Source organism: Lonchura striata, chromosome 31, assembly GCF_050655825.1.
Source record: "Lonchura striata isolate lonStrDom1 chromosome 31, ASM5065582v1, whole genome shotgun sequence".
NCBI lineage: Eukaryota > Metazoa > Chordata > Aves > Passeriformes > Estrildidae > Lonchura > Lonchura striata.
Window position 1 is genome coordinate 10,111,652 of NC_140733.1, and position 17,710 is coordinate 10,129,361.

Consider the following 17,710-nt stretch of genomic DNA (forward strand, 5'->3'; position numbering starts at 1 on the left):
GGATTCTTTGCAGTCAGGGCCAGGGGCCCCCGGGCACATCCTTTTTCCATTTTCCCTGGGAAAGAAAACTCAGCAGTCCAGGTTCCTGATGTCAGTTTGTAGGGCTCCCTTGGGTCTATCAGGGCAGCACAAGTTTGAGGTGGGGACATCTTCGGTGTGGGGTCCATCCTTCGATATAAGGATTTTTTGTAGTGAGGCCCCAGCCCAGGGCCAGGAGCCCCTGGGCACATCCTTTGGCCATTTTCCCTGGGAAAGAAAAGTCAGCAGTCCAGGTTCCTGATGTCAGTTTGTAGGGCTCCCTTGGGTCTATCAGGGCAGCACAAGTTTGAGGTGGGGACAACTTCGGTCTGGGGTCCATCCTTCGATATAAGGTTTTTTTGCAGTGAGACACCAGCCCAGGGCCAGGGAACCCTGGGCACATCCTTTTTCCATTTTCCCTGGGATAGAAAACTCAGCAGTCCAGTTTCCTGATGTCAGTTTGTAGGGTTCCCTTGGGTCTATCAGGGCAGCACTAGTTTGAGGTGGGGACAACTTCGGTGTGGGGTCCATCCTTCTATATAAGGATTCTTTGCAGTCAGGGCCAGGGGCCCCCGGGCACATCCTTTTTCCATTTTCCCTGGGAAAGAAAACTCAGCAGTCCAGGTTCCTGATGTCAGTTTGTAGGGCTCCCTTGGGTCTATCAGGGCAGCACAAGTTTGAGGTGGGGACAACTTCGGTGTGGGGTCCATCCTTCGATATAAGAATTTTTGGCAGTCAGGGCCAGGGTTCCCTGGGCACATCCTTTTTCCATTTTCCCTGGGAAAGAAAACTCAGCAGTCCAGGTTCCTGATGTCAGTTTGTAGGGCTCCCTTGGGTCTATCAGGGCAGCACAAGTTTGAGGTGGGGACAACTTCGGTGTGGGGTCCATCCTTCGATATAAGGATTTTTTGCAGTGAGGCCCCAGCCCAGGGCCAGGGGCCCCTGGGCACATCCTTTTTCCATTTTCCCTGGGAAAGAAAACTCAGCAGTCCAGGTTCCTGATGTCAGTTTGTAGGGCTCCCTTGGGTGTATCAGGGCAGCACAAGTTTGAGGTGGGGACAACTTCGGTGTGGGGTCCATCCTTCGATATAAGGATTTTTTGCAGTCAGGGCCAGGGTCCCAGGGCCAGGGGCCCCTGGGCACATCCTTTTTCCATTTTCCCTGGGAAAGAAAACTCAGCAGTCCAGGTTCCTGATGTCAGTTTGTAGGGCTCCCTTGGGTCTATCAGGGCAGCACAAGTTTGAGGTGGGGACAACTTCGGTGTGGGGTCCATCCTTCGATATAAGGATTCTTTGCAGTGAGGCCCCAGCCCATGTCCAGGGGCCCCTGGGCACATCCTTTTTCCATTTTCCCTGGGAAAGAAAACTCAGCAGTCCAGGTTCCTGATGTCAGTTTGTAGGGCTCCCTTGGGTCTATCAGGGCAGCACAAGTTTGAGGTGGGCACATCTTCGGTGTGGGGTCCATCCTTCGATATAAGGATTCTTTGCAGTGAGGCCCCAGCCGATGTCCAGGGGACTCTGGGAACATCCTTTTTCCATTTTCCCTGGGAAAGAAAACTCAGCAGTCCAGGTTCCTGATGTCAGTTTGTAGGGCTCCCTTGGGTCTATCAGGGCAGCACAAGTTTGAGGTGGGGACAACTTCGGTGTGGGGTCCATCCTTCGATATAAGGATTCTTTGCAGTGAGGCCCCAGCCCATGTCCAGGGGCCTCTGGGCACATCCTTTTTCCATTTTCCCTGGGAAAGAAAACTCAGCAGTCCAGGTTCCTGATGTCAGTTTGTAGGGCTCCCTTGGGTCTATCAGGGCAGCACAAGTTTGAGGTGGGGACAACTTCGGTGTGGGGTCCATCCTTCGATATAAGGATTCTTTGCAGTCAGGGCCAGGGGCCCCTGGGCACATCCTTTTTCCATTTTCCCTGGGAAAGAAAACTCAGCAGTCCAGGTTCCTGATGTCAGTTTGTAGGGCTCCCTTGGGTCTATCAGGGCAGCACAAGTTTGAGGTGGGGACAACTTCGGTGTGGGGTCCATCCTTCGATATAAGGATTTTTTGCAGTCAGGGCCAGGGGCCCCTGGGCACATCCTTTTTCCATTTTCCCTGGGAAAGAAAACTCAGCAGTCCAGGTTCCTGATGTCAGTTTGTAGGGCTCCCTTGGGTCTATCAGGGCAGCACAAGTTTGAGGTGGGGACATCTTCGGTGTGGGGTCCATCCTTCGATATAAGGATTTTTTGCAGTGAGGCCCCAGCCCAGGGCCAGGAGCCCCTGGGCACATCCTTTGGCCATTTTCCCTGGGAAAGAAAAGTCAGCAGTCCAGGTTCCTGATGTCAGTTTGTAGGGCTCCCTTGGGTCTATCAGGGCAGCACAAGTTTGAGGTGGGGACAACTTCGGTCTGGGGTCCATCCTTCGATATAAGGTTTTTTTGTAGTGAGGCACCAGCCCAGGGCCAGGGAACCCTGGGCACATCCTTTTTCCATTTTCCCTGGGATAGAAAACTCAGCAGTCCAGTTTCCTGATGTCAGTTTGTAGGGTTCCCTTGGGTCTATCAGGGCAGCACTAGTTTGAGGTGGGGACAACTTCGGTGTGGGGTCCATCCTTCTATATAAGGATTCTTTGCAGTCAGGGCCAGGGGCCCCCGGGCACATCCTTTTTCCATTTTCCCTGGGAAAGAAAACTCAGCAGTCCAGGTTCCTGATGTCAGTTTGTAGGGCTCCCTTGGGTCTATCAGGGCAGCACAAGTTTGAGGTGGGGACAACTTCGGTGTGGGGTCCATCCTTCGATATAAGAATTTTTGGCAGTCAGGGCCAGGGTTCCCTGGGCACATCCTTTTTCCATTTTCCCTGGGAAAGAAAACTCAGCAGTCCAGGTTCCTGATGTCAGTTTGTAGGGCTCCCTTGGGTCTATCAGGGCAGCACAAGTTTGAGGTGGGGACAACTTCGGTGTGGGGTCCATCCTTCGATATAAGGATTTTTTGCAGTGAGGCCCCAGCCCAGGGCCAGGGGCCCCTGGGCACATCCTTTTTCCATTTTCCCTGGGAAAGAAAACTCAGCAGTCCAGGTTCCTGATGTCAGTTTGTAGGGCTCCCTTGGGTGTATCAGGGCAGCACAAGTTTGAGGTGGGGACAACTTCGGTGTGGGGTCCATCCTTCGATATAAGGATTTTTTGCAGTCAGGGCCAGGGTCCCAGGGCCAGGGGCCCCTGGGCACATCCTTTTTCCATTTTCCCTGGGAAAGAAAACTCAGCAGTCCAGGTTCCTGATGTCAGTTTGTAGGGCTCCCTTGGGTCTATCAGGGCAGCACAAGTTTGAGGTGGGGACAACTTCGGTGTGGGGTCCATCCTTCGATATAAGGATTCTTTGCAGTGAGGCCCAGCCCAGGGCCAGGGGCCCCTGGGCACATCCTTTTTCCATTTTCCCTGGGAAAGAAAACTCAGCAGTCCAGGTTCCTGATGTCAGTTTGTAGGGTTCCCTTGGGTCTATCAGGGCAGCACAAGTTTGAGGTGGGGACAACTTCGGTGTGGGGTCCATCCTTCGATATAAGGATTCTTTGCAGTGAGGCCCCAGCCCATGTCCAGGGGCCCCTGGGCACATCCTTTTTCCATTTTCCCTGGGAAAGAAAACTCAGCAGTCCAGGTTCCTGATGTCAGTTTGTAGGGCTCCCTTGGGTCTATCAGGGCAGCACAAGTTTGAGGTGGGCACATCTTCGGTGTGGGGTCCATCCTTCGATATAAGGATTCTTTGCAGTGAGGCCCCAGCCGATGTCCAGGGGACTCTGGGAACATCCTTTTTCCATTTTCCCTGGGAAAGAAAACTCAGCAGTCCAGGTTCCTGATGTCAGTTTGTAGGGCTCCCTTGGGTCTATCAGGGCAGCACAAGTTTGAGGTGGGGACAACTTCGGTGTGGGGTCCATCCTTCGATATAAGGATTCTTTGCAGTGAGGCCCCAGCCCATGTCCAGGGGCCTCTGGGCACATCCTTTTTCCATTTTCCCTGGGAAAGAAAACTCAGCAGTCCAGGTTCCTGATGTCAGTTTGTAGGGCTCCCTTGGGTCTATCAGGGCAGCACAAGTTTGAGGTGGGGACAACTTCGGTGTGGGGTCCATCCTTCGATATAAGGATTCTTTGCAGTCAGGGCCAGGGGCCCCTGGGCACATCCTTTTTCCATTTTCCCTGGGAAAGAAAACTCAGCAGTCCAGGTTCCTGATGTCAGTTTGTAGGGCTCACTTGGGTCTATCAGGGCAGCACAAGTTTGAGGTGGGGACAACTTCGGTGTGGGGTCCATCCTTCGATATAAGGATTTTTTGCAGTCAGGGCCAGGGGCCCCTGGGCACATCCTTTTTCCATTTTCCCTGGGAAAGAAAACTCAGCAGTCCAGGTTCCTGATGTCAGTTTGTAGGGCTCCCTTGGGTCTATCAGGGCAGCACAAGTTTGAGGTGGGGACAACTTCGGTGTGGGGTCCATCCTTCGATATAAGGATTCTTTGCAGTCAGGGCCAGGGTCGCAGGGCCAGGGGCCCCTGGGCACATCCTTTTTCCATTTTCACTGGGAAAGAAAACTCAGCAGTCCAGGTTCCTGATGTCAGTTTGTAGGGCTCCCTTGGGTCTATCAGGGCAGCACAAGTTTGAGGTGGGGACAACTTCGGTGTGGGGTCCATCCTTCGATATAAGGATTTTTTGCAGTCAGGGCCAGGGGCCCCTGGGCACATCCTTTTTCCATTTTCCCTGGGAAATAAAACTCAGCAGTCCAGGTTCCTGATGTCAGTTTGTAGGGCTCCCTTGGGTCTATCAGGGCAGCACAAGTTTGAGGTGGGGACAACTTCGGTGTGGGGTCCATCCTTCGATAAAAGGATTCTTTGCAGTCAGGGCCAGGGGCCCCTGGGCACATCCTTTTTCCATTTTCCCTGGGAAAGAAAACTCAGCAGTCCAGGTTCCTGATGTCAGTTTGTAGGGCTCCCTTGGGTCTATCAGGGCAGCACAAGTTTGAGGTGGGGACAACTTCGGTGTGGGGTCCATCCTTCGATATAAGAATTTTTGGCAGTCAGGGCCAGGGGCCCCTGGGCACATCCTTTTTCCATTTTCCCTGGGAAAGAAAAGTCAGCAGTCCAGGTTCCTGATGTCAGTTTGTAGGGCTCCCTTGGGTCTATCAGGGCAGCACAAGTTTGAGGTGGGGACATCTTCGGTGTGGGGTCCATCCTTCGATATAAGGATTCTTTGCAGTCAGGGCCAGGGGCCCCCGGGCACATCCTTTTTCCATTTTCCCTGGGAAAGAAAACTCAGCAGTCCAGGTTCCTGATGTCAGTTTGTAGGGCTCCCTTGGGTCTATCAGGGCAGCACAAGTTTGAGGAGGGGACAACTTCGGTGTGGGCTCCATCCTTCGATATAAGGATTTTTTGCCGTCAGGGCCAGGGGCCCCTGGGCACATCCTTTTTCCATTTTCCCTGGGAAAGAAAACTCAGCAGTCCAGGTTCCTGATGTCAGTTTGTAGGGCTCCCTTGGGTCTATCAGGGCAGCACAAGTTTGAGGTGGGGACAACTTCGGTGTGGGGTCCATCCTTCGATATAAGGATTTTTTGCAGTCAGGGCCAGGGGCCCCTGGGCACATCCTTTTTCCATTTTCCCTGGGAAAGAAAACTCAGCAGTCCAGGTTCCTGATGTCAGTTTGTAGGGCTCCCTTGGGTCTATCAGGGCAGCACAAGTTTGAGGTGGGGACAACTTTGGTGTGGGGTCCATCCTTCGATATACGGATTCTTTGCAGTCAGGGCCAGGGGCCCCTGGGCACATCCTTTTTCCATTTTCCCTGGGAAAGAAAACTCAGCAGTCCAGGTTCCTGATGTCAGTTTGTAGGGCTCCCTTGGGTCTATCAGGGCAGCACAAGTTTGAGGTGGGGACATCTTCGGTGTGGGGTCCATCCTTCGATATAAGGATTCTTTGCAGTCAGGGCCAGGGGCCCCCGGGCACATCCTTTTTCCATTTTCCCTGGGAAAGAAAACTCAGCAGTCCAGGTTCCTGATGTCAGTTTGTAGGGCTCCCTTGGGTCTATCAGGGCAGCACAAGTTTGAGGTGGGGACAACTTCGGTGTGGGGTCCATCCTTCGATATAAGGATTCTTTGCAGTGAGGCCCCAGCCCAGGGCCAGGGGCCCCTGGGCACATCCTTTTTCCATTTTCCCTGGGAAAAGTAAACTCAGCAGTCCAGGTTCCTGATGTCAGTCTGTAGGGCTCCCTTGGGTCTATCAGGGCAGCACAAGTTTGAGGTGGGGACAACTTCGGTGTGGGGTCCATCCTTCGATATAAGGATTTTTTGCAGTCAGGGCCAGGGGCCCCTGGGCACATCCTTTTTCCATTTTCCCTGGGAAAGAAAACTCAGCAGTCCAGGTTCCTGATGTCAGTTTGTAGGGCTCCCTTGGGTCTATCAGGGCAGCACAAGTTTGAGGTGGGGACAACTTTGGTGTGGGGTCCATCCTTCGATATAAGGATTCTTTGCAGTCAGGGCCAGGGGCCCCTGGGCACATCCTTTTTCCATTTTCCCTGGGAAAGAAAACTCAGCAGTCCAGGTTCCTGATGTCAGTTTGTAGGGCTCCCTTGGGTCTATCAGGGCAGCACAAGTTTGAGGTGGGGACAACTTCGGTGTGGGGTCCATCCTTCGATATAAGGATTCTTTGCAGTGAGGCCCCATCCCATGTCCAGGGGCCCCTGGGCACATCCTTTTTCCATTTTCCCTGGGAAAGAAAACTCAGCAGTCCAGGTTCCTGATGTCAGTTTGTAGGGCTGCCTTGGGTCTATCAGGGCAGCACAAGTTTGAGGTGGGCACATCTTCGGTGTGGGGTCCATCCTTCGATATAAGGATTCTTTGCAGTGAGGCCCCAGCCCATGTCCAGGGGCCTCTGGGCACATCCTTTTTCCATTTTCCCTGGGAAAGAAAACTCAGCAGTCCAGGTTCCTGATGTCCGTTTGTAGGGCTCCCTTGGGTCTATCAGGGCAGCACAAGTTTGAGGTGGGGACAACTTCGGTGTGGGGTCCATCCTTCGATATAAGAATTTTTGGCAGTCAGGGCCAGGGTTCCCTGGGCACATCCTTTTTCCATTTTCCCTGGGAAAGAAAACATAGCAGTCCAGGTTCCTGATGTCAGTTTGTAGGGCTCCCTTGGGTCTATCAGGGCAGCACAAGTTTGAGGTGGGGACAACTTCGGTGTGGGGTCCATCCTTCGATATAAGGATTCTTTGCAGTGAGGCCCCAGCCCAGGGCCAGGGGCCCCTGGGCACATCCTTTTTCCATTTTCCCTGGGAAAAGTAAACTCAGCAGTCCAGGTTCCTGATGTGAGTCTGTAGGGCTCCCTTGGGTCTATCAGGGCAGCACAAGTTTGAGGTGGGGACAACTTCGGTGTGGGGTCCATCCTTCGATATAAGGATTTTTTGCAGTCAGGGCCAGGGGCCCCTGGGCACATCCTTTTTCCATTTTCCCTGGGAAAGAAAACTCAGCAGTCCAGGTTCCTGATGTCAGTTTGTAGGGCTCCCTTGGGTCTATCAGGGCAGCACAAGTTTGAGGTGGGGACAACTTCGGTGTGGGGTCCATCCTTCGATATACGGATTTTTTGCAGTCAGGGCCAGGGGCCCCTGGGCACATCCTTTTTCCATTTTCCCTGGGAAAGAAAACTCAGCAGTCCAGGTTCCTGATGTCAGTTTGTAGGGCTCCCTTGGGTCTATCAGGGCAGCACAAGTTTGAGGTGGGGACAACTTTGGTGTGGGGTCCATCCTTCGATATAAGGATTCTTTGCAGTCAGGGCCAGGGGCCCCCGGGCACATCCTTTTTCCATTTTCCCTGGGAAAGAAAACTCAGCAGTCCAGGTTCCTGATGTCAGTTTGTAGGGCTCCCTTGGGTCTATCAGGGCAGCACAAGTTTGAGGTGGGGACAACTTCGGTGTGGGGTCCATCCTTCGATATAAGGATTTTTTGCAGTGAGGCCCCAGCCCAGGGCCAGGAGCCCCTGGGCACATCCTTTGGCCATTTTCCCTGGGAAAGAAAAGTCAGCAGTCCAGGTTCCTGATGTCAGTTTGTAGGGCTCCCTTGGGTCTATCAGGGCAGCACAAGTTTGAGGTGGGGACAACTTCGGTCTGGGGTCCATCCTTCGATATAAGGTTTTTTTGCAGTGAGGCACCAGCCCAGGGCCAGGGAACCCTGGGCACATCCTTTTTCCATTTTCCCTGGGATAGAAAACTCAGCAGTCCAGGTTCCTGATGTCAGTTTGTAGGGTTCCCTTGGGTCTATCAGGGCAGCACTAGTTTGAGGTGGGGACAACTTCGGTGTGGGGTCCATCCTTCTATATAAGGATTCTTTGCAGTCAGGGCCAGGGGCCCCTGGGCACATCCTTTTTCCATTTTCCCTGGGAAAGAAAACTCAGCAGTCCAGGTTCCTGATGTCAGTTTGTAGGGCTCCCTTGGGTCTATCAGGGCAGCACAAGTTTGAGGAGGGGACAATTTCGGTGTGGGCTCCATCCTTCGATATAAGGATTTTTTGCAGTCAGGGCTAGGGGCCCCTGGGCACAACCTTTTTCCATTTTCCCTGGGAAAGAAAACTCATCAGTCCAAGTTCCTGATGTCAGTTTGTAGGGCTCCCTTGGGTCTATCAGGGCAGCACAAGTTTGAGGTGGGGACAACTTCGGTGTGGGGTCCATCCTTCGATATAAGGATTCTTTGCAGTGAGGCCCCAGCCCAGGGCCAGGGGCCCCTGGGCACATCCTTTTTCCATTTTCCCTGGGAAAGAAAACTCAGCAGTCCAGGTTCCTGATGTCAGTTTGTAGGGCTCCCTTGGGTGTATCAGGGCAGCACAAGTTTGAGGTGGGGACAACTTCGGTGTGGGGTCCATCCTTCGATATAAGGATTTTTTGCAGTCAGGGCCAGGGTCCCAGGGCCAGGGGCCCCTGGGCACATCCTTTTTCCATTTTCCCTGGGAAAGAAAACTCAGCAGTCCAGGTTCCTGATGTCAGTTTGTAGGGCTCCCTTGGGTCTATCAGGGCAGCACAAGTTTGAGGTGGGGACAACTTCGGTGTGGGGTCCATCGTTCGATATAAGGATTCTTTGCAGTGAGGCCCAGCCCAGGGCCAGGGGCCCCTGGGCACATCCTTTTTCCATTTTCCCTGGGAAAGAAAACTCAGCAGTCCAGGTTCCTGATGTCAGTTTGTAGGGTTCCCTTGGGTCTATCAGGGCAGCACAAGTTTGAGGTGGGGACAACTTCGGTGTGGGGTCCATCCTTCGATATAAGGATTCTTTGCGGTGAGGCCCCAGCCCATGTCCAGGGGCCCCTGGGCACATCCTTTTTCCATTTTCCCTGGGAAAGAAAACTCAGCAGTCCAGGTTCCTGATGTCAGTTTGTAGGGCTCCCTTGGGTCTATCAGGGCAGCACAAGTTTGAGGTGGGCACATCTTCGGTGTGGGGTCCATCCTTCGATATAAGGATTCTTTGCAGTGAGGCCCCAGCCCATGTCCAGGGGACTCTGGGAACATCCTTTTTCCATTTTCCCTGGGAAAGAAAACTCAGCAGTCCAGGTTCCTGATGTCAGTTTGTAGGGCTCCCTTGGGTCTATCAGGGCAGCACAAGTTTGAGGTGGGGACAACTTCGGTGTGGGGTCCATCCTTCGATATAAGGATTCTTTGCAGTGAGGCCCCAGCCCATGTCCAGGGGCCTCTGGGCACATCCTTTTTCCATTTTCCCTGGGAAAGAAAACTCAGCAGTCCAGGTTCCTGATGTCAGTTTGTAGGGCTCCCTTGGGTCTATCAGGGCAGCACAAGTTTGAGGTGGGGACAACTTCGGTGTGGGGTCCATCCTTCGATATAAGGATTCTTTGCAGTCAGGGCCAGGGGCCCCTGGGCACATCCTTTTTCCATTTTCCCTGGGAAAGAAAACTCAGCAGTCCAGGTTCCTGATGTCAGTTTGTAGGGCTCACTTGGGTCTATCAGGGCAGCACAAGTTTGAGGTGGGGACAACTTCGGTGTGGGGTCCATCCTTCGATATAAGGATTTTTTGCAGTCAGGGCCAGGGGCCCCTGGGCACATCCTTTTTCCATTTTCCCTGGGAAAGAAAACTCAGCAGTCCAGGTTCCTGATGTCAGTTTGTAGGGCTCCCTTGGGTCTATCAGGGCAGCACAAGTTTGAGGTGGGGACAACTTCGGTGTGGGGTCCATCCTTCGATATAAGAATTTTTGGCAGTCAGGGCCAGGGTTCCCTGGGCACATCCTTTTTCCATTTTCCCTGGGAAAGAAAAGTCAGCAGTCCAGGTTCCTGATGTCAGTTTGTAGGGCTCCCTTGGGTCTATCAGGGCAGCACAAGTTTGAGGTGGGGACATCTTCGGTGTGGGGTCCATCCTTCGATATAAGGATTCTTTGCAGTCAGGGCCAGGGGCCCCCGGGCACATCCTTTTTCCATTTTCCCTGGGAAAGAAAACTCAGCAGTCCAGGTTCCTGATGTCAGTTTGTAGGGCTCCCTTGGGTCTATCAGGGCAGCACAAGTTTGAGGAGGGGACAACTTCGGTGTGGGCTCCATCCTTCGATATAAGGATTTTTTGCCGTCAGGGCCAGGGGCCCCTGGGCACATCCTTTTTCCATTTTCCCTGGGAAAGAAAACTCAGCAGTCCAGGTTCCTGATGTCAGTTTGTAGGGCTCCCTTGGGTCTATCAGGGCAGCACAAGTTTGAGGTGGGGACAACTTCGGTGTGGGGTCCATCCTTCGATATAAGGATTTTTTGCAGTCAGGGCCAGGGGCCCCTGGGCACATCCTTTTTCCATTTTCCCTGGGAAAGAAAACTCAGCAGTCCAGGTTCCTGATGTCAGTTTGTAGGGCTCCCTTGGGTCTATCAGGGCAGCACAAGTTTGAGGTGGGGACAACTTTGGTGTGGGGTCCATCCTTCGATATACGGATTCTTTGCAGTCAGGGCCAGGGGCCCCTGGGCACATCCTTTTTCCATTTTCCCTGGGAAAGAAAACTCAGCAGTCCAGGTTCCTGATGTCAGTTTGTAGGGCTCCCTTGGGTCTATCAGGGCAGCACAAGTTTGAGGTGGGGACATCTTCGGTGTGGGGTCCATCCTTCGATATAAGGATTCTTTGCAGTCAGGGCCAGGGGCCCCCGGGCACATCCTTTTTCCATTTTCCCTGGGAAAGAAAACTCAGCAGTCCAGGTTCCTGATGTCAGTTTGTAGGGCTCCCTTGGGTCTATCAGGGCAGCACAAGTTTGAGGTGGGGACAACTTCGGTGTGGGGTCCATCCTTCGATATAAGGATTCTTTGCAGTGAGGCCCCAGCCCAGGGCCAGGGGCCCCTGGGCACATCCTTTTTCCATTTTCCCTGGGAAAAGTAAACTCAGCAGTCCAGGTTCCTGATGTCAGTCTGTAGGGCTCCCTTGGGTCTATCAGGGCAGCACAAGTTTGAGGTGGGGACAACTTCGGTGTGGGGTCCATCCTTCGATATAAGGATTTTTTGCAGTCAGGGCCAGGGGCCCCTGGGCACATCCTTTTTCCATTTTCCCTGGGAAAGAAAACTCAGCAGTCCAGGTTCCTGATGTCAGTTTGTAGGGCTCCCTTGGGTGTATCAGGGCAGCACAAGTTTGAGGTGGGGACAACTTCGGTGTGGGGTCCATCCTTCGATATAAGGATTTTTTGCAGTCAGGGCCAGGGGCCCCTGGGCACATCCTTTTTCCATTTTCCCTGGGAAAGAAAACTCAGCAGTCCAGGTTCCTGATGTCAGTTTGTAGGGCTCCCTTGGGTCTATCAGGGCAGCACAAGTTTGAGGTGGGGACAACTTCGGTGTGGGGTCCATCCTTCGATATAAGGATTCTTTGCAGTGAGGCCCCATCCCATGTCCAGGGGCCCCTGGGCACATCCTTTTTCCATTTTCCCTGGGAAAGAAAACTCAGCAGTCCAGGTTCCTGATGTCAGTTTGTAGGGCTGCCTTGGGTCTATCAGGGCAGCACAAGTTTGAGGTGGGCACATCTTCGGTGTGGGGTCCATCCTTCGATATAAGGATTCTTTGCAGTGAGGCCCCAGCCCATGTCCAGGGGCCTCTGGGCACATCCTTTTTCCATTTTCCCTGGGAAAGAAAACTCAGCAGTCCAGGTTCCTGATGTCAGTTTGTAGGGCTCCCTTGGGTCTATCAGGGCAGCACAAGTTTGAGGTGGGGACAACTTCGGTGTGGGGTCCATCCTTCGATATAAGGATTCTTTGCAGTGAGGCCCCAGCCCATGTCCAGGGGCCTCTGGGCACATCCTTTTTCCATTTTCCCTGGGAAAGAAAACTCAGCAGTCCAGGTTCCTGATGTCCGTTTGTAGGGCTCCCTTGGGTCTATCAGGGCAGCACAAGTTTGAGGTGGGGACAACTTCGGTGTGGGGTCCATCCTTTGATATAAGAATTTTTGGCAGTCAGGGCCAGGGTTCCCTGGGCACATCCTTTTTCCATTTTCCCTGGGAAAGAAAACATAGCAGTCCAGGTTCCTGATGTCAGTTTGTAGGGCTCCCTTGGGTCTATCAGGGCAGCACAAGTTTGAGGTGGGGACAACTTCGGTGTGGGGTCCATCCTTCGATATAAGGATTCTTTGCAGTGAGGCCCCAGCCCAGGGCCAGGGGCCCCTGGGCACATCCTTTTTCCATTTTCCCTGGGAAAAGTAAACTCAGCAGTCCAGGTTCCTGATGTGAGTCTGTAGGGCTCCCTTGGGTCTATCAGGGCAGCACAAGTTTGAGGTGGGGACAACTTCGGTGTGGGGTCCATCCTTCGATATAAGGATTTTTTGCAGTCAGGGCCAGGGGCCCCTGGGCACATCCTTTTTCCATTTTCCCTGGGAAAGAAAACTCAGCAGTCCAGGTTCCTGATGTCAGTTTGTAGGGCTCCCTTGGGTCTATCAGGGCAGCACAAGTTTGAGGTGGGGACAACTTCGGTGTGGGGTCCATCCTTCGATATACGGATTTTTTGCAGTCAGGGCCAGGGGCCCCTGGGCACATCCTTTTTCCATTTTCCCTGGGAAAGAAAACTCAGCAGTCCAGGTTCCTGATGTCAGTTTGTAGGGCTCCCTTGGGTCTATCAGGGCAGCACAAGTTTGAGGTGGGGACAACTTTGGTGTGGGGTCCATCCTTCGATATAAGGATTCTTTGCAGTCAGGGCCAGGGGCCCCCGGGCACATCCTTTTTCCATTTTCCCTGGGAAAGAAAACTCAGCAGTCCAGGTTCCTGATGTCAGTTTGTAGGGCTCCCTTGGGTCTATCAGGGCAGCACAAGTTTGAGGTGGGGACAACTTCGGTGTGGGGTCCATCCTTCGATATAAGGATTTTTTGCAGTGAGGCCCCAGCCCAGGGCCAGGAGCCCCTGGGCACATCCTTTGGCCATTTTCCCTGGGAAAGAAAAGTCAGCAGTCCAGGTTCCTGATGTCAGTTTGTAGGGCTCCCTTGGGTCTATCACGGCAGCACAAGTTTGAGGTGGGGACAACTTCGGTCTGGGGTCCATCCTTCGATATAAGGTTTTTTTGCAGTGAGGCACCAGCCCAGGGCCAGGGAACCCTGGGCACATCCTTTTTCCATTTTCCCTGGGATAGAAAACTCAGCAGTCCAGGTTCCTGATGTCAGTTTGTAGGGTTCCCTTGGGTCTATCAGGGCAGCACTAGTTTGAGGTGGGGACAACTTCGGTGTGGGGTCCATCCTTCTATATAAGGATTCTTTGCAGTCAGGGCCAGGGGCCCCTGGGCACATCCTTTTTCCATTTTCCCTGGGAAAGAAAACTCAGCAGTCCAGGTTCCTGATGTCAGTTTGTAGGGCTCCCTTGGGTCTATCAGGGCAGCACAAGTTTGAGGAGGGGACAATTTCGGTGTGGGCTCCATCCTTCGATATAAGGATTTTTTGCAGTCAGGGCTAGGGGCCCCTGGGCACAACCTTTTTCCATTTTCCCTGGGAAAGAAAACTCATCAGTCCAAGTTCCTGATGTCAGTTTGTAGGGCTCCCTTGGGTCTATCAGGGCAGCACAAGTTTGAGGCGGGGACAACTTCGGTGTGGGGTCCATCCTTCGATATAAGGATTCTTTGCAGTGAGGCCCCAGCCCAGGGCCAGGGGCCCCTGGGCACATCCTTTTTCCATTTTCCCTGGGAAAGAAAACTCAGCAGTCCAGGTTCCTGATGTCAGTTTGTAGGGCTCCCTTGGGTGTATCAGGGCAGCACAAGTTTGAGGTGGGGACAACTTCGGTGTGGGGTCCATCCTTCGATATAAGGATTTTTTGCAGTCAGGGCCAGGGTCCCAGGGCCAGGGGCCCCTGGGCACATCCTTTTTCCATTTTCCCTGGGAAAGAAAACTCAGCAGTCCAGGTTCCTGATGTCAGTTTGTAGGGCTCCCTTGGGTCTATCAGGGCAGCACAAGTTTGAGGTGGGGACAACTTCGGTGTGGGGTCCATCGTTCGATATAAGGATTCTTTGCAGTGAGGCCCAGCCCAGGGCCAGGGGCCCCTGGGCACATCCTTTTTCCATTTTCCCTGGGAAAGAAAACTCAGCAGTCCAGGTTCCTGATGTCAGTTTGTAGGGTTCCCTTGGGTCTATCAGGGCAGCACAAGTTTGAGGTGGGCACATCTTCGGTGTGGGGTCCATCCTTCGATATAAGGATTCTTTGCAGTGAGGCCCCAGCCCATGTCCAGGGGCCCCTGGGCACATCCTTTTTCCATTTTCCCTGGGAAAGAAAACTCAGCAGTCCAGGTTCCTGATGTCAGTTTGTAGGGCTCCCTTGGGTCTATCAGGGCAGCACAAGTTTGAGGTGGGCACATCTTCGGTGTGGGGTCCATCCTTCGATATAAGGATTCTTTGCAGTGAGGCCCCAGCCCATGTCCAGGGGACTCTGGGCACATCCTTTTTCCATTTTCCCTGGGAAAGAAAACTCAGCAGTCCAGGTTCCTGATGTCAGTTTGTAGGGCTCCCTTGGGTCTATCAGGGCAGCACAAGTTTGAGGTGGGGACAACTTCGGTGTGGGGTCCATCCTTCGATATAAGGATTCTTTGCAGTGAGGCCCCAGCCCATGTCCAGGGGCCTCTGGGCACATCCTTTTTCCATTTTCCCTGGGAAAGAAAACTCAGCAGTCCAGGTTCCTGATGTCAGTTTGTAGGGCTCCCTTGGGTCTATCAGGGCAGCACAAGTTTGAGGTGGGGACAACTTCGGTGTGGGGTCCATCCTTCGATATAAGGATTCTTTGCAGTCAGGGCCAGGGGCCCCTGGGCACATCCTTTTTCCATTTTCCCTGGGAAAGAAAACTCAGCAGTCCAGGTTCCTGATGTCAGTTTGTAGGGCTCACTTGGGTCTATCAGGGCAGCACAAGTTTGAGGTGGGGACAACTTCGGTGTGGGGTCCATCCTTCGATATAAGGATTTTTTGCAGTCAGGGCCAGGGGCCCCTGGGCACATCCTTTTTCCATTTTCCCTGGGAAAGAAAACTCAGCAGTCCAGGTTCCTGATGTCAGTTTGTAGGGCTCCCTTGGGTCTATCAGGGCAGCACAAGTTTGAGGTGGGGACAACTTCGGTGTGGGGTCCATCCTTCGATATAAGGATTCTTTGCAGTGAGGCCCCAGCCCAGGGCCAGGGGCCCCTGGGCACATCCTTTTTCCATTTTCCCTGGGAAAGAAAAGTCAGCAGTCCAGGTTCCTGATGGCAGTTTGTAGGGCTCCCTTGGGTCTATCAGGGCAGCACAAGTTTGAGGTGGGGACAAATTCGGTGTGGGCTCCATCCTTCGATATAAGGATTTTTTGCAGTCAGGGCCAGGGTCGCAGGGCCAGGGGCCCCTGGGCACATCCTTTTTCCATTTTCACTGGGAAAGAAAACTCAGCAGTCCAGGTTCCTGATGTCAGTTTGTAGGGCTCCCTTGGGTCTATCAGGGCAGCACAAGTTTGAGGTGGGGACAACTTCGGTGTGGGGTCCATCCTTCGATATAAGGATTTTTTGCAGTCAGGGCCAGGGGCCCCTGGGCACATCCTTTTTCCATTTTCCCTGGGAAAGAAAACTCAGCAGTCCAGGTTCCTGATGTCAGTTTGTAGGGCTCCCTTGGGTCTATCAGGGCAGCACAAGTTTGAGGTGGGGACAACTTCGGTGTGGGGTCCATCCTTCGATATAAGGATTCTTTGCAGTCAGGGCCAGGGGCCCCCGGGCACATCCTTTTTCCATTTTCCCTCGGAAAGAAAACTCAGCAGTCCAGGTTCCTGATGTCAGTTTGTAGGGCTCCCTTGGGTCTATCAGGGCAGCACAAGTTTGAGGTGGGGACAACTTCGGTGTGGGGTCCATCCTTCGATATAAGAATTTTTGGCAGTCAGGGCCAGGGTTCCCTGGGCACATCCTTTTTCCATTTTCCCTGGGAAAGAAAACTCAGCAGTCCAGGTTCCTGATGTCAGTTTGTAGGGCTCCCTTGGGTCTATCAGGGCAGCACAAGTTTGAGGTGGGGACATCTTCGGTGTGGGGTCCATCCTTCGATATAAGGATTCTTTGCAGTCAGGGCCAGGGGCCCCCGGGCACATCCTTTTTCCATTTTCCCTGGGAAAGAAAACTCAGCAGTCCAGGTTCCTGATGTCAGTTTGTAGGGCTCCCTTGGGTCTATCAGGGCAGCACAAGTTTGAGGAGGGGACAACTTCGGTGTGGGCTCCATCCTTCGATATAAGGATTTTTTGCAGTCAGGGCCAGAGGCCCCTGGGCACATCCTTTTTCCATTTTCCCTGGGAAAGAAAACTCAGCAGTCCAGGTTCCTGATGTCAGTTTGTAGGGCTCCCTTGGGTCTATCAGGGCAGCACAAGTTTGAGGTGGGGACAACTTCGGTGTGGGGTCCATCCTTCGATATAAGGATTTTTTGCAGTCAGGGCCAGGGGCCCCTGGGCACATCCTTTTTCCATTTTCCCTGGGAAAGAAAACTCAGCAGTCCAGGTTCCTGATGTCAGTTTGTAGGGCTCCCTTGGGTCTATCAGGGCAGCACAAGTTTGAGGTGGGGACAACTTTGGTGTGGGGTCCATCCTTCGATATACGGATTCTTTGCAGTCAGGGCCAGGGGCCCCCGGGCACATCCTTTTTCCATTTTCCCTGGGAAAGAAAACTCAGCAGTCCAGGTTCCTGATGTCAGTTTGTAGGGCTCCCTTGGGTCTATCAGGGCAGCACAAGTTTGAGGTGGGGACAACTTCGGTGTGGGGTCCATCCTTCGATATAAGGATTCTTTGCAGTGAGGCCCCAGCCCATGTCCAGGGGCCTCTGGGCACATCCTTTTTCCATTTTCCCTGGGAAAGAAAACTCAGCAGTCCAGGTTCCTGATGTCAGTTTGTAGGGCTCCCTTGGGTCTATCAGGGCAGCACAAGTTTGAGGTGGGGACAACTTCGGTGTGGGGTCCATCCTTCGATATAAGGATTTTTTGCAGTCAGGGCCAGGGGCCCCTGGGCACATCCTTTTTCCATTTTCCCTGGGAAAGAAAACTCAGCAGTCCAGGTTCCTGATGTCAGTTTGTAGGGCTCCCTTGGGTCTATCAGGGCAGCACAAGTTTGAGGTGGGGACAACTTCGGTGTGGGGTCCATCCTTCGATATAAGGATTCTTTGCAGTGAGGCACCAGCCCAGGGCCAGGGGCCCCTGGGCACATCCTTTTTCCATTTTCCCTGGGAAAGAAAAGTCAGCAGTCCAGGTTCCTGATGTCAGTTTGTAGGGCTCCCTTGGGTCTATCAGGGCAGCACAAGTTTGAGGTGGGGACAAATT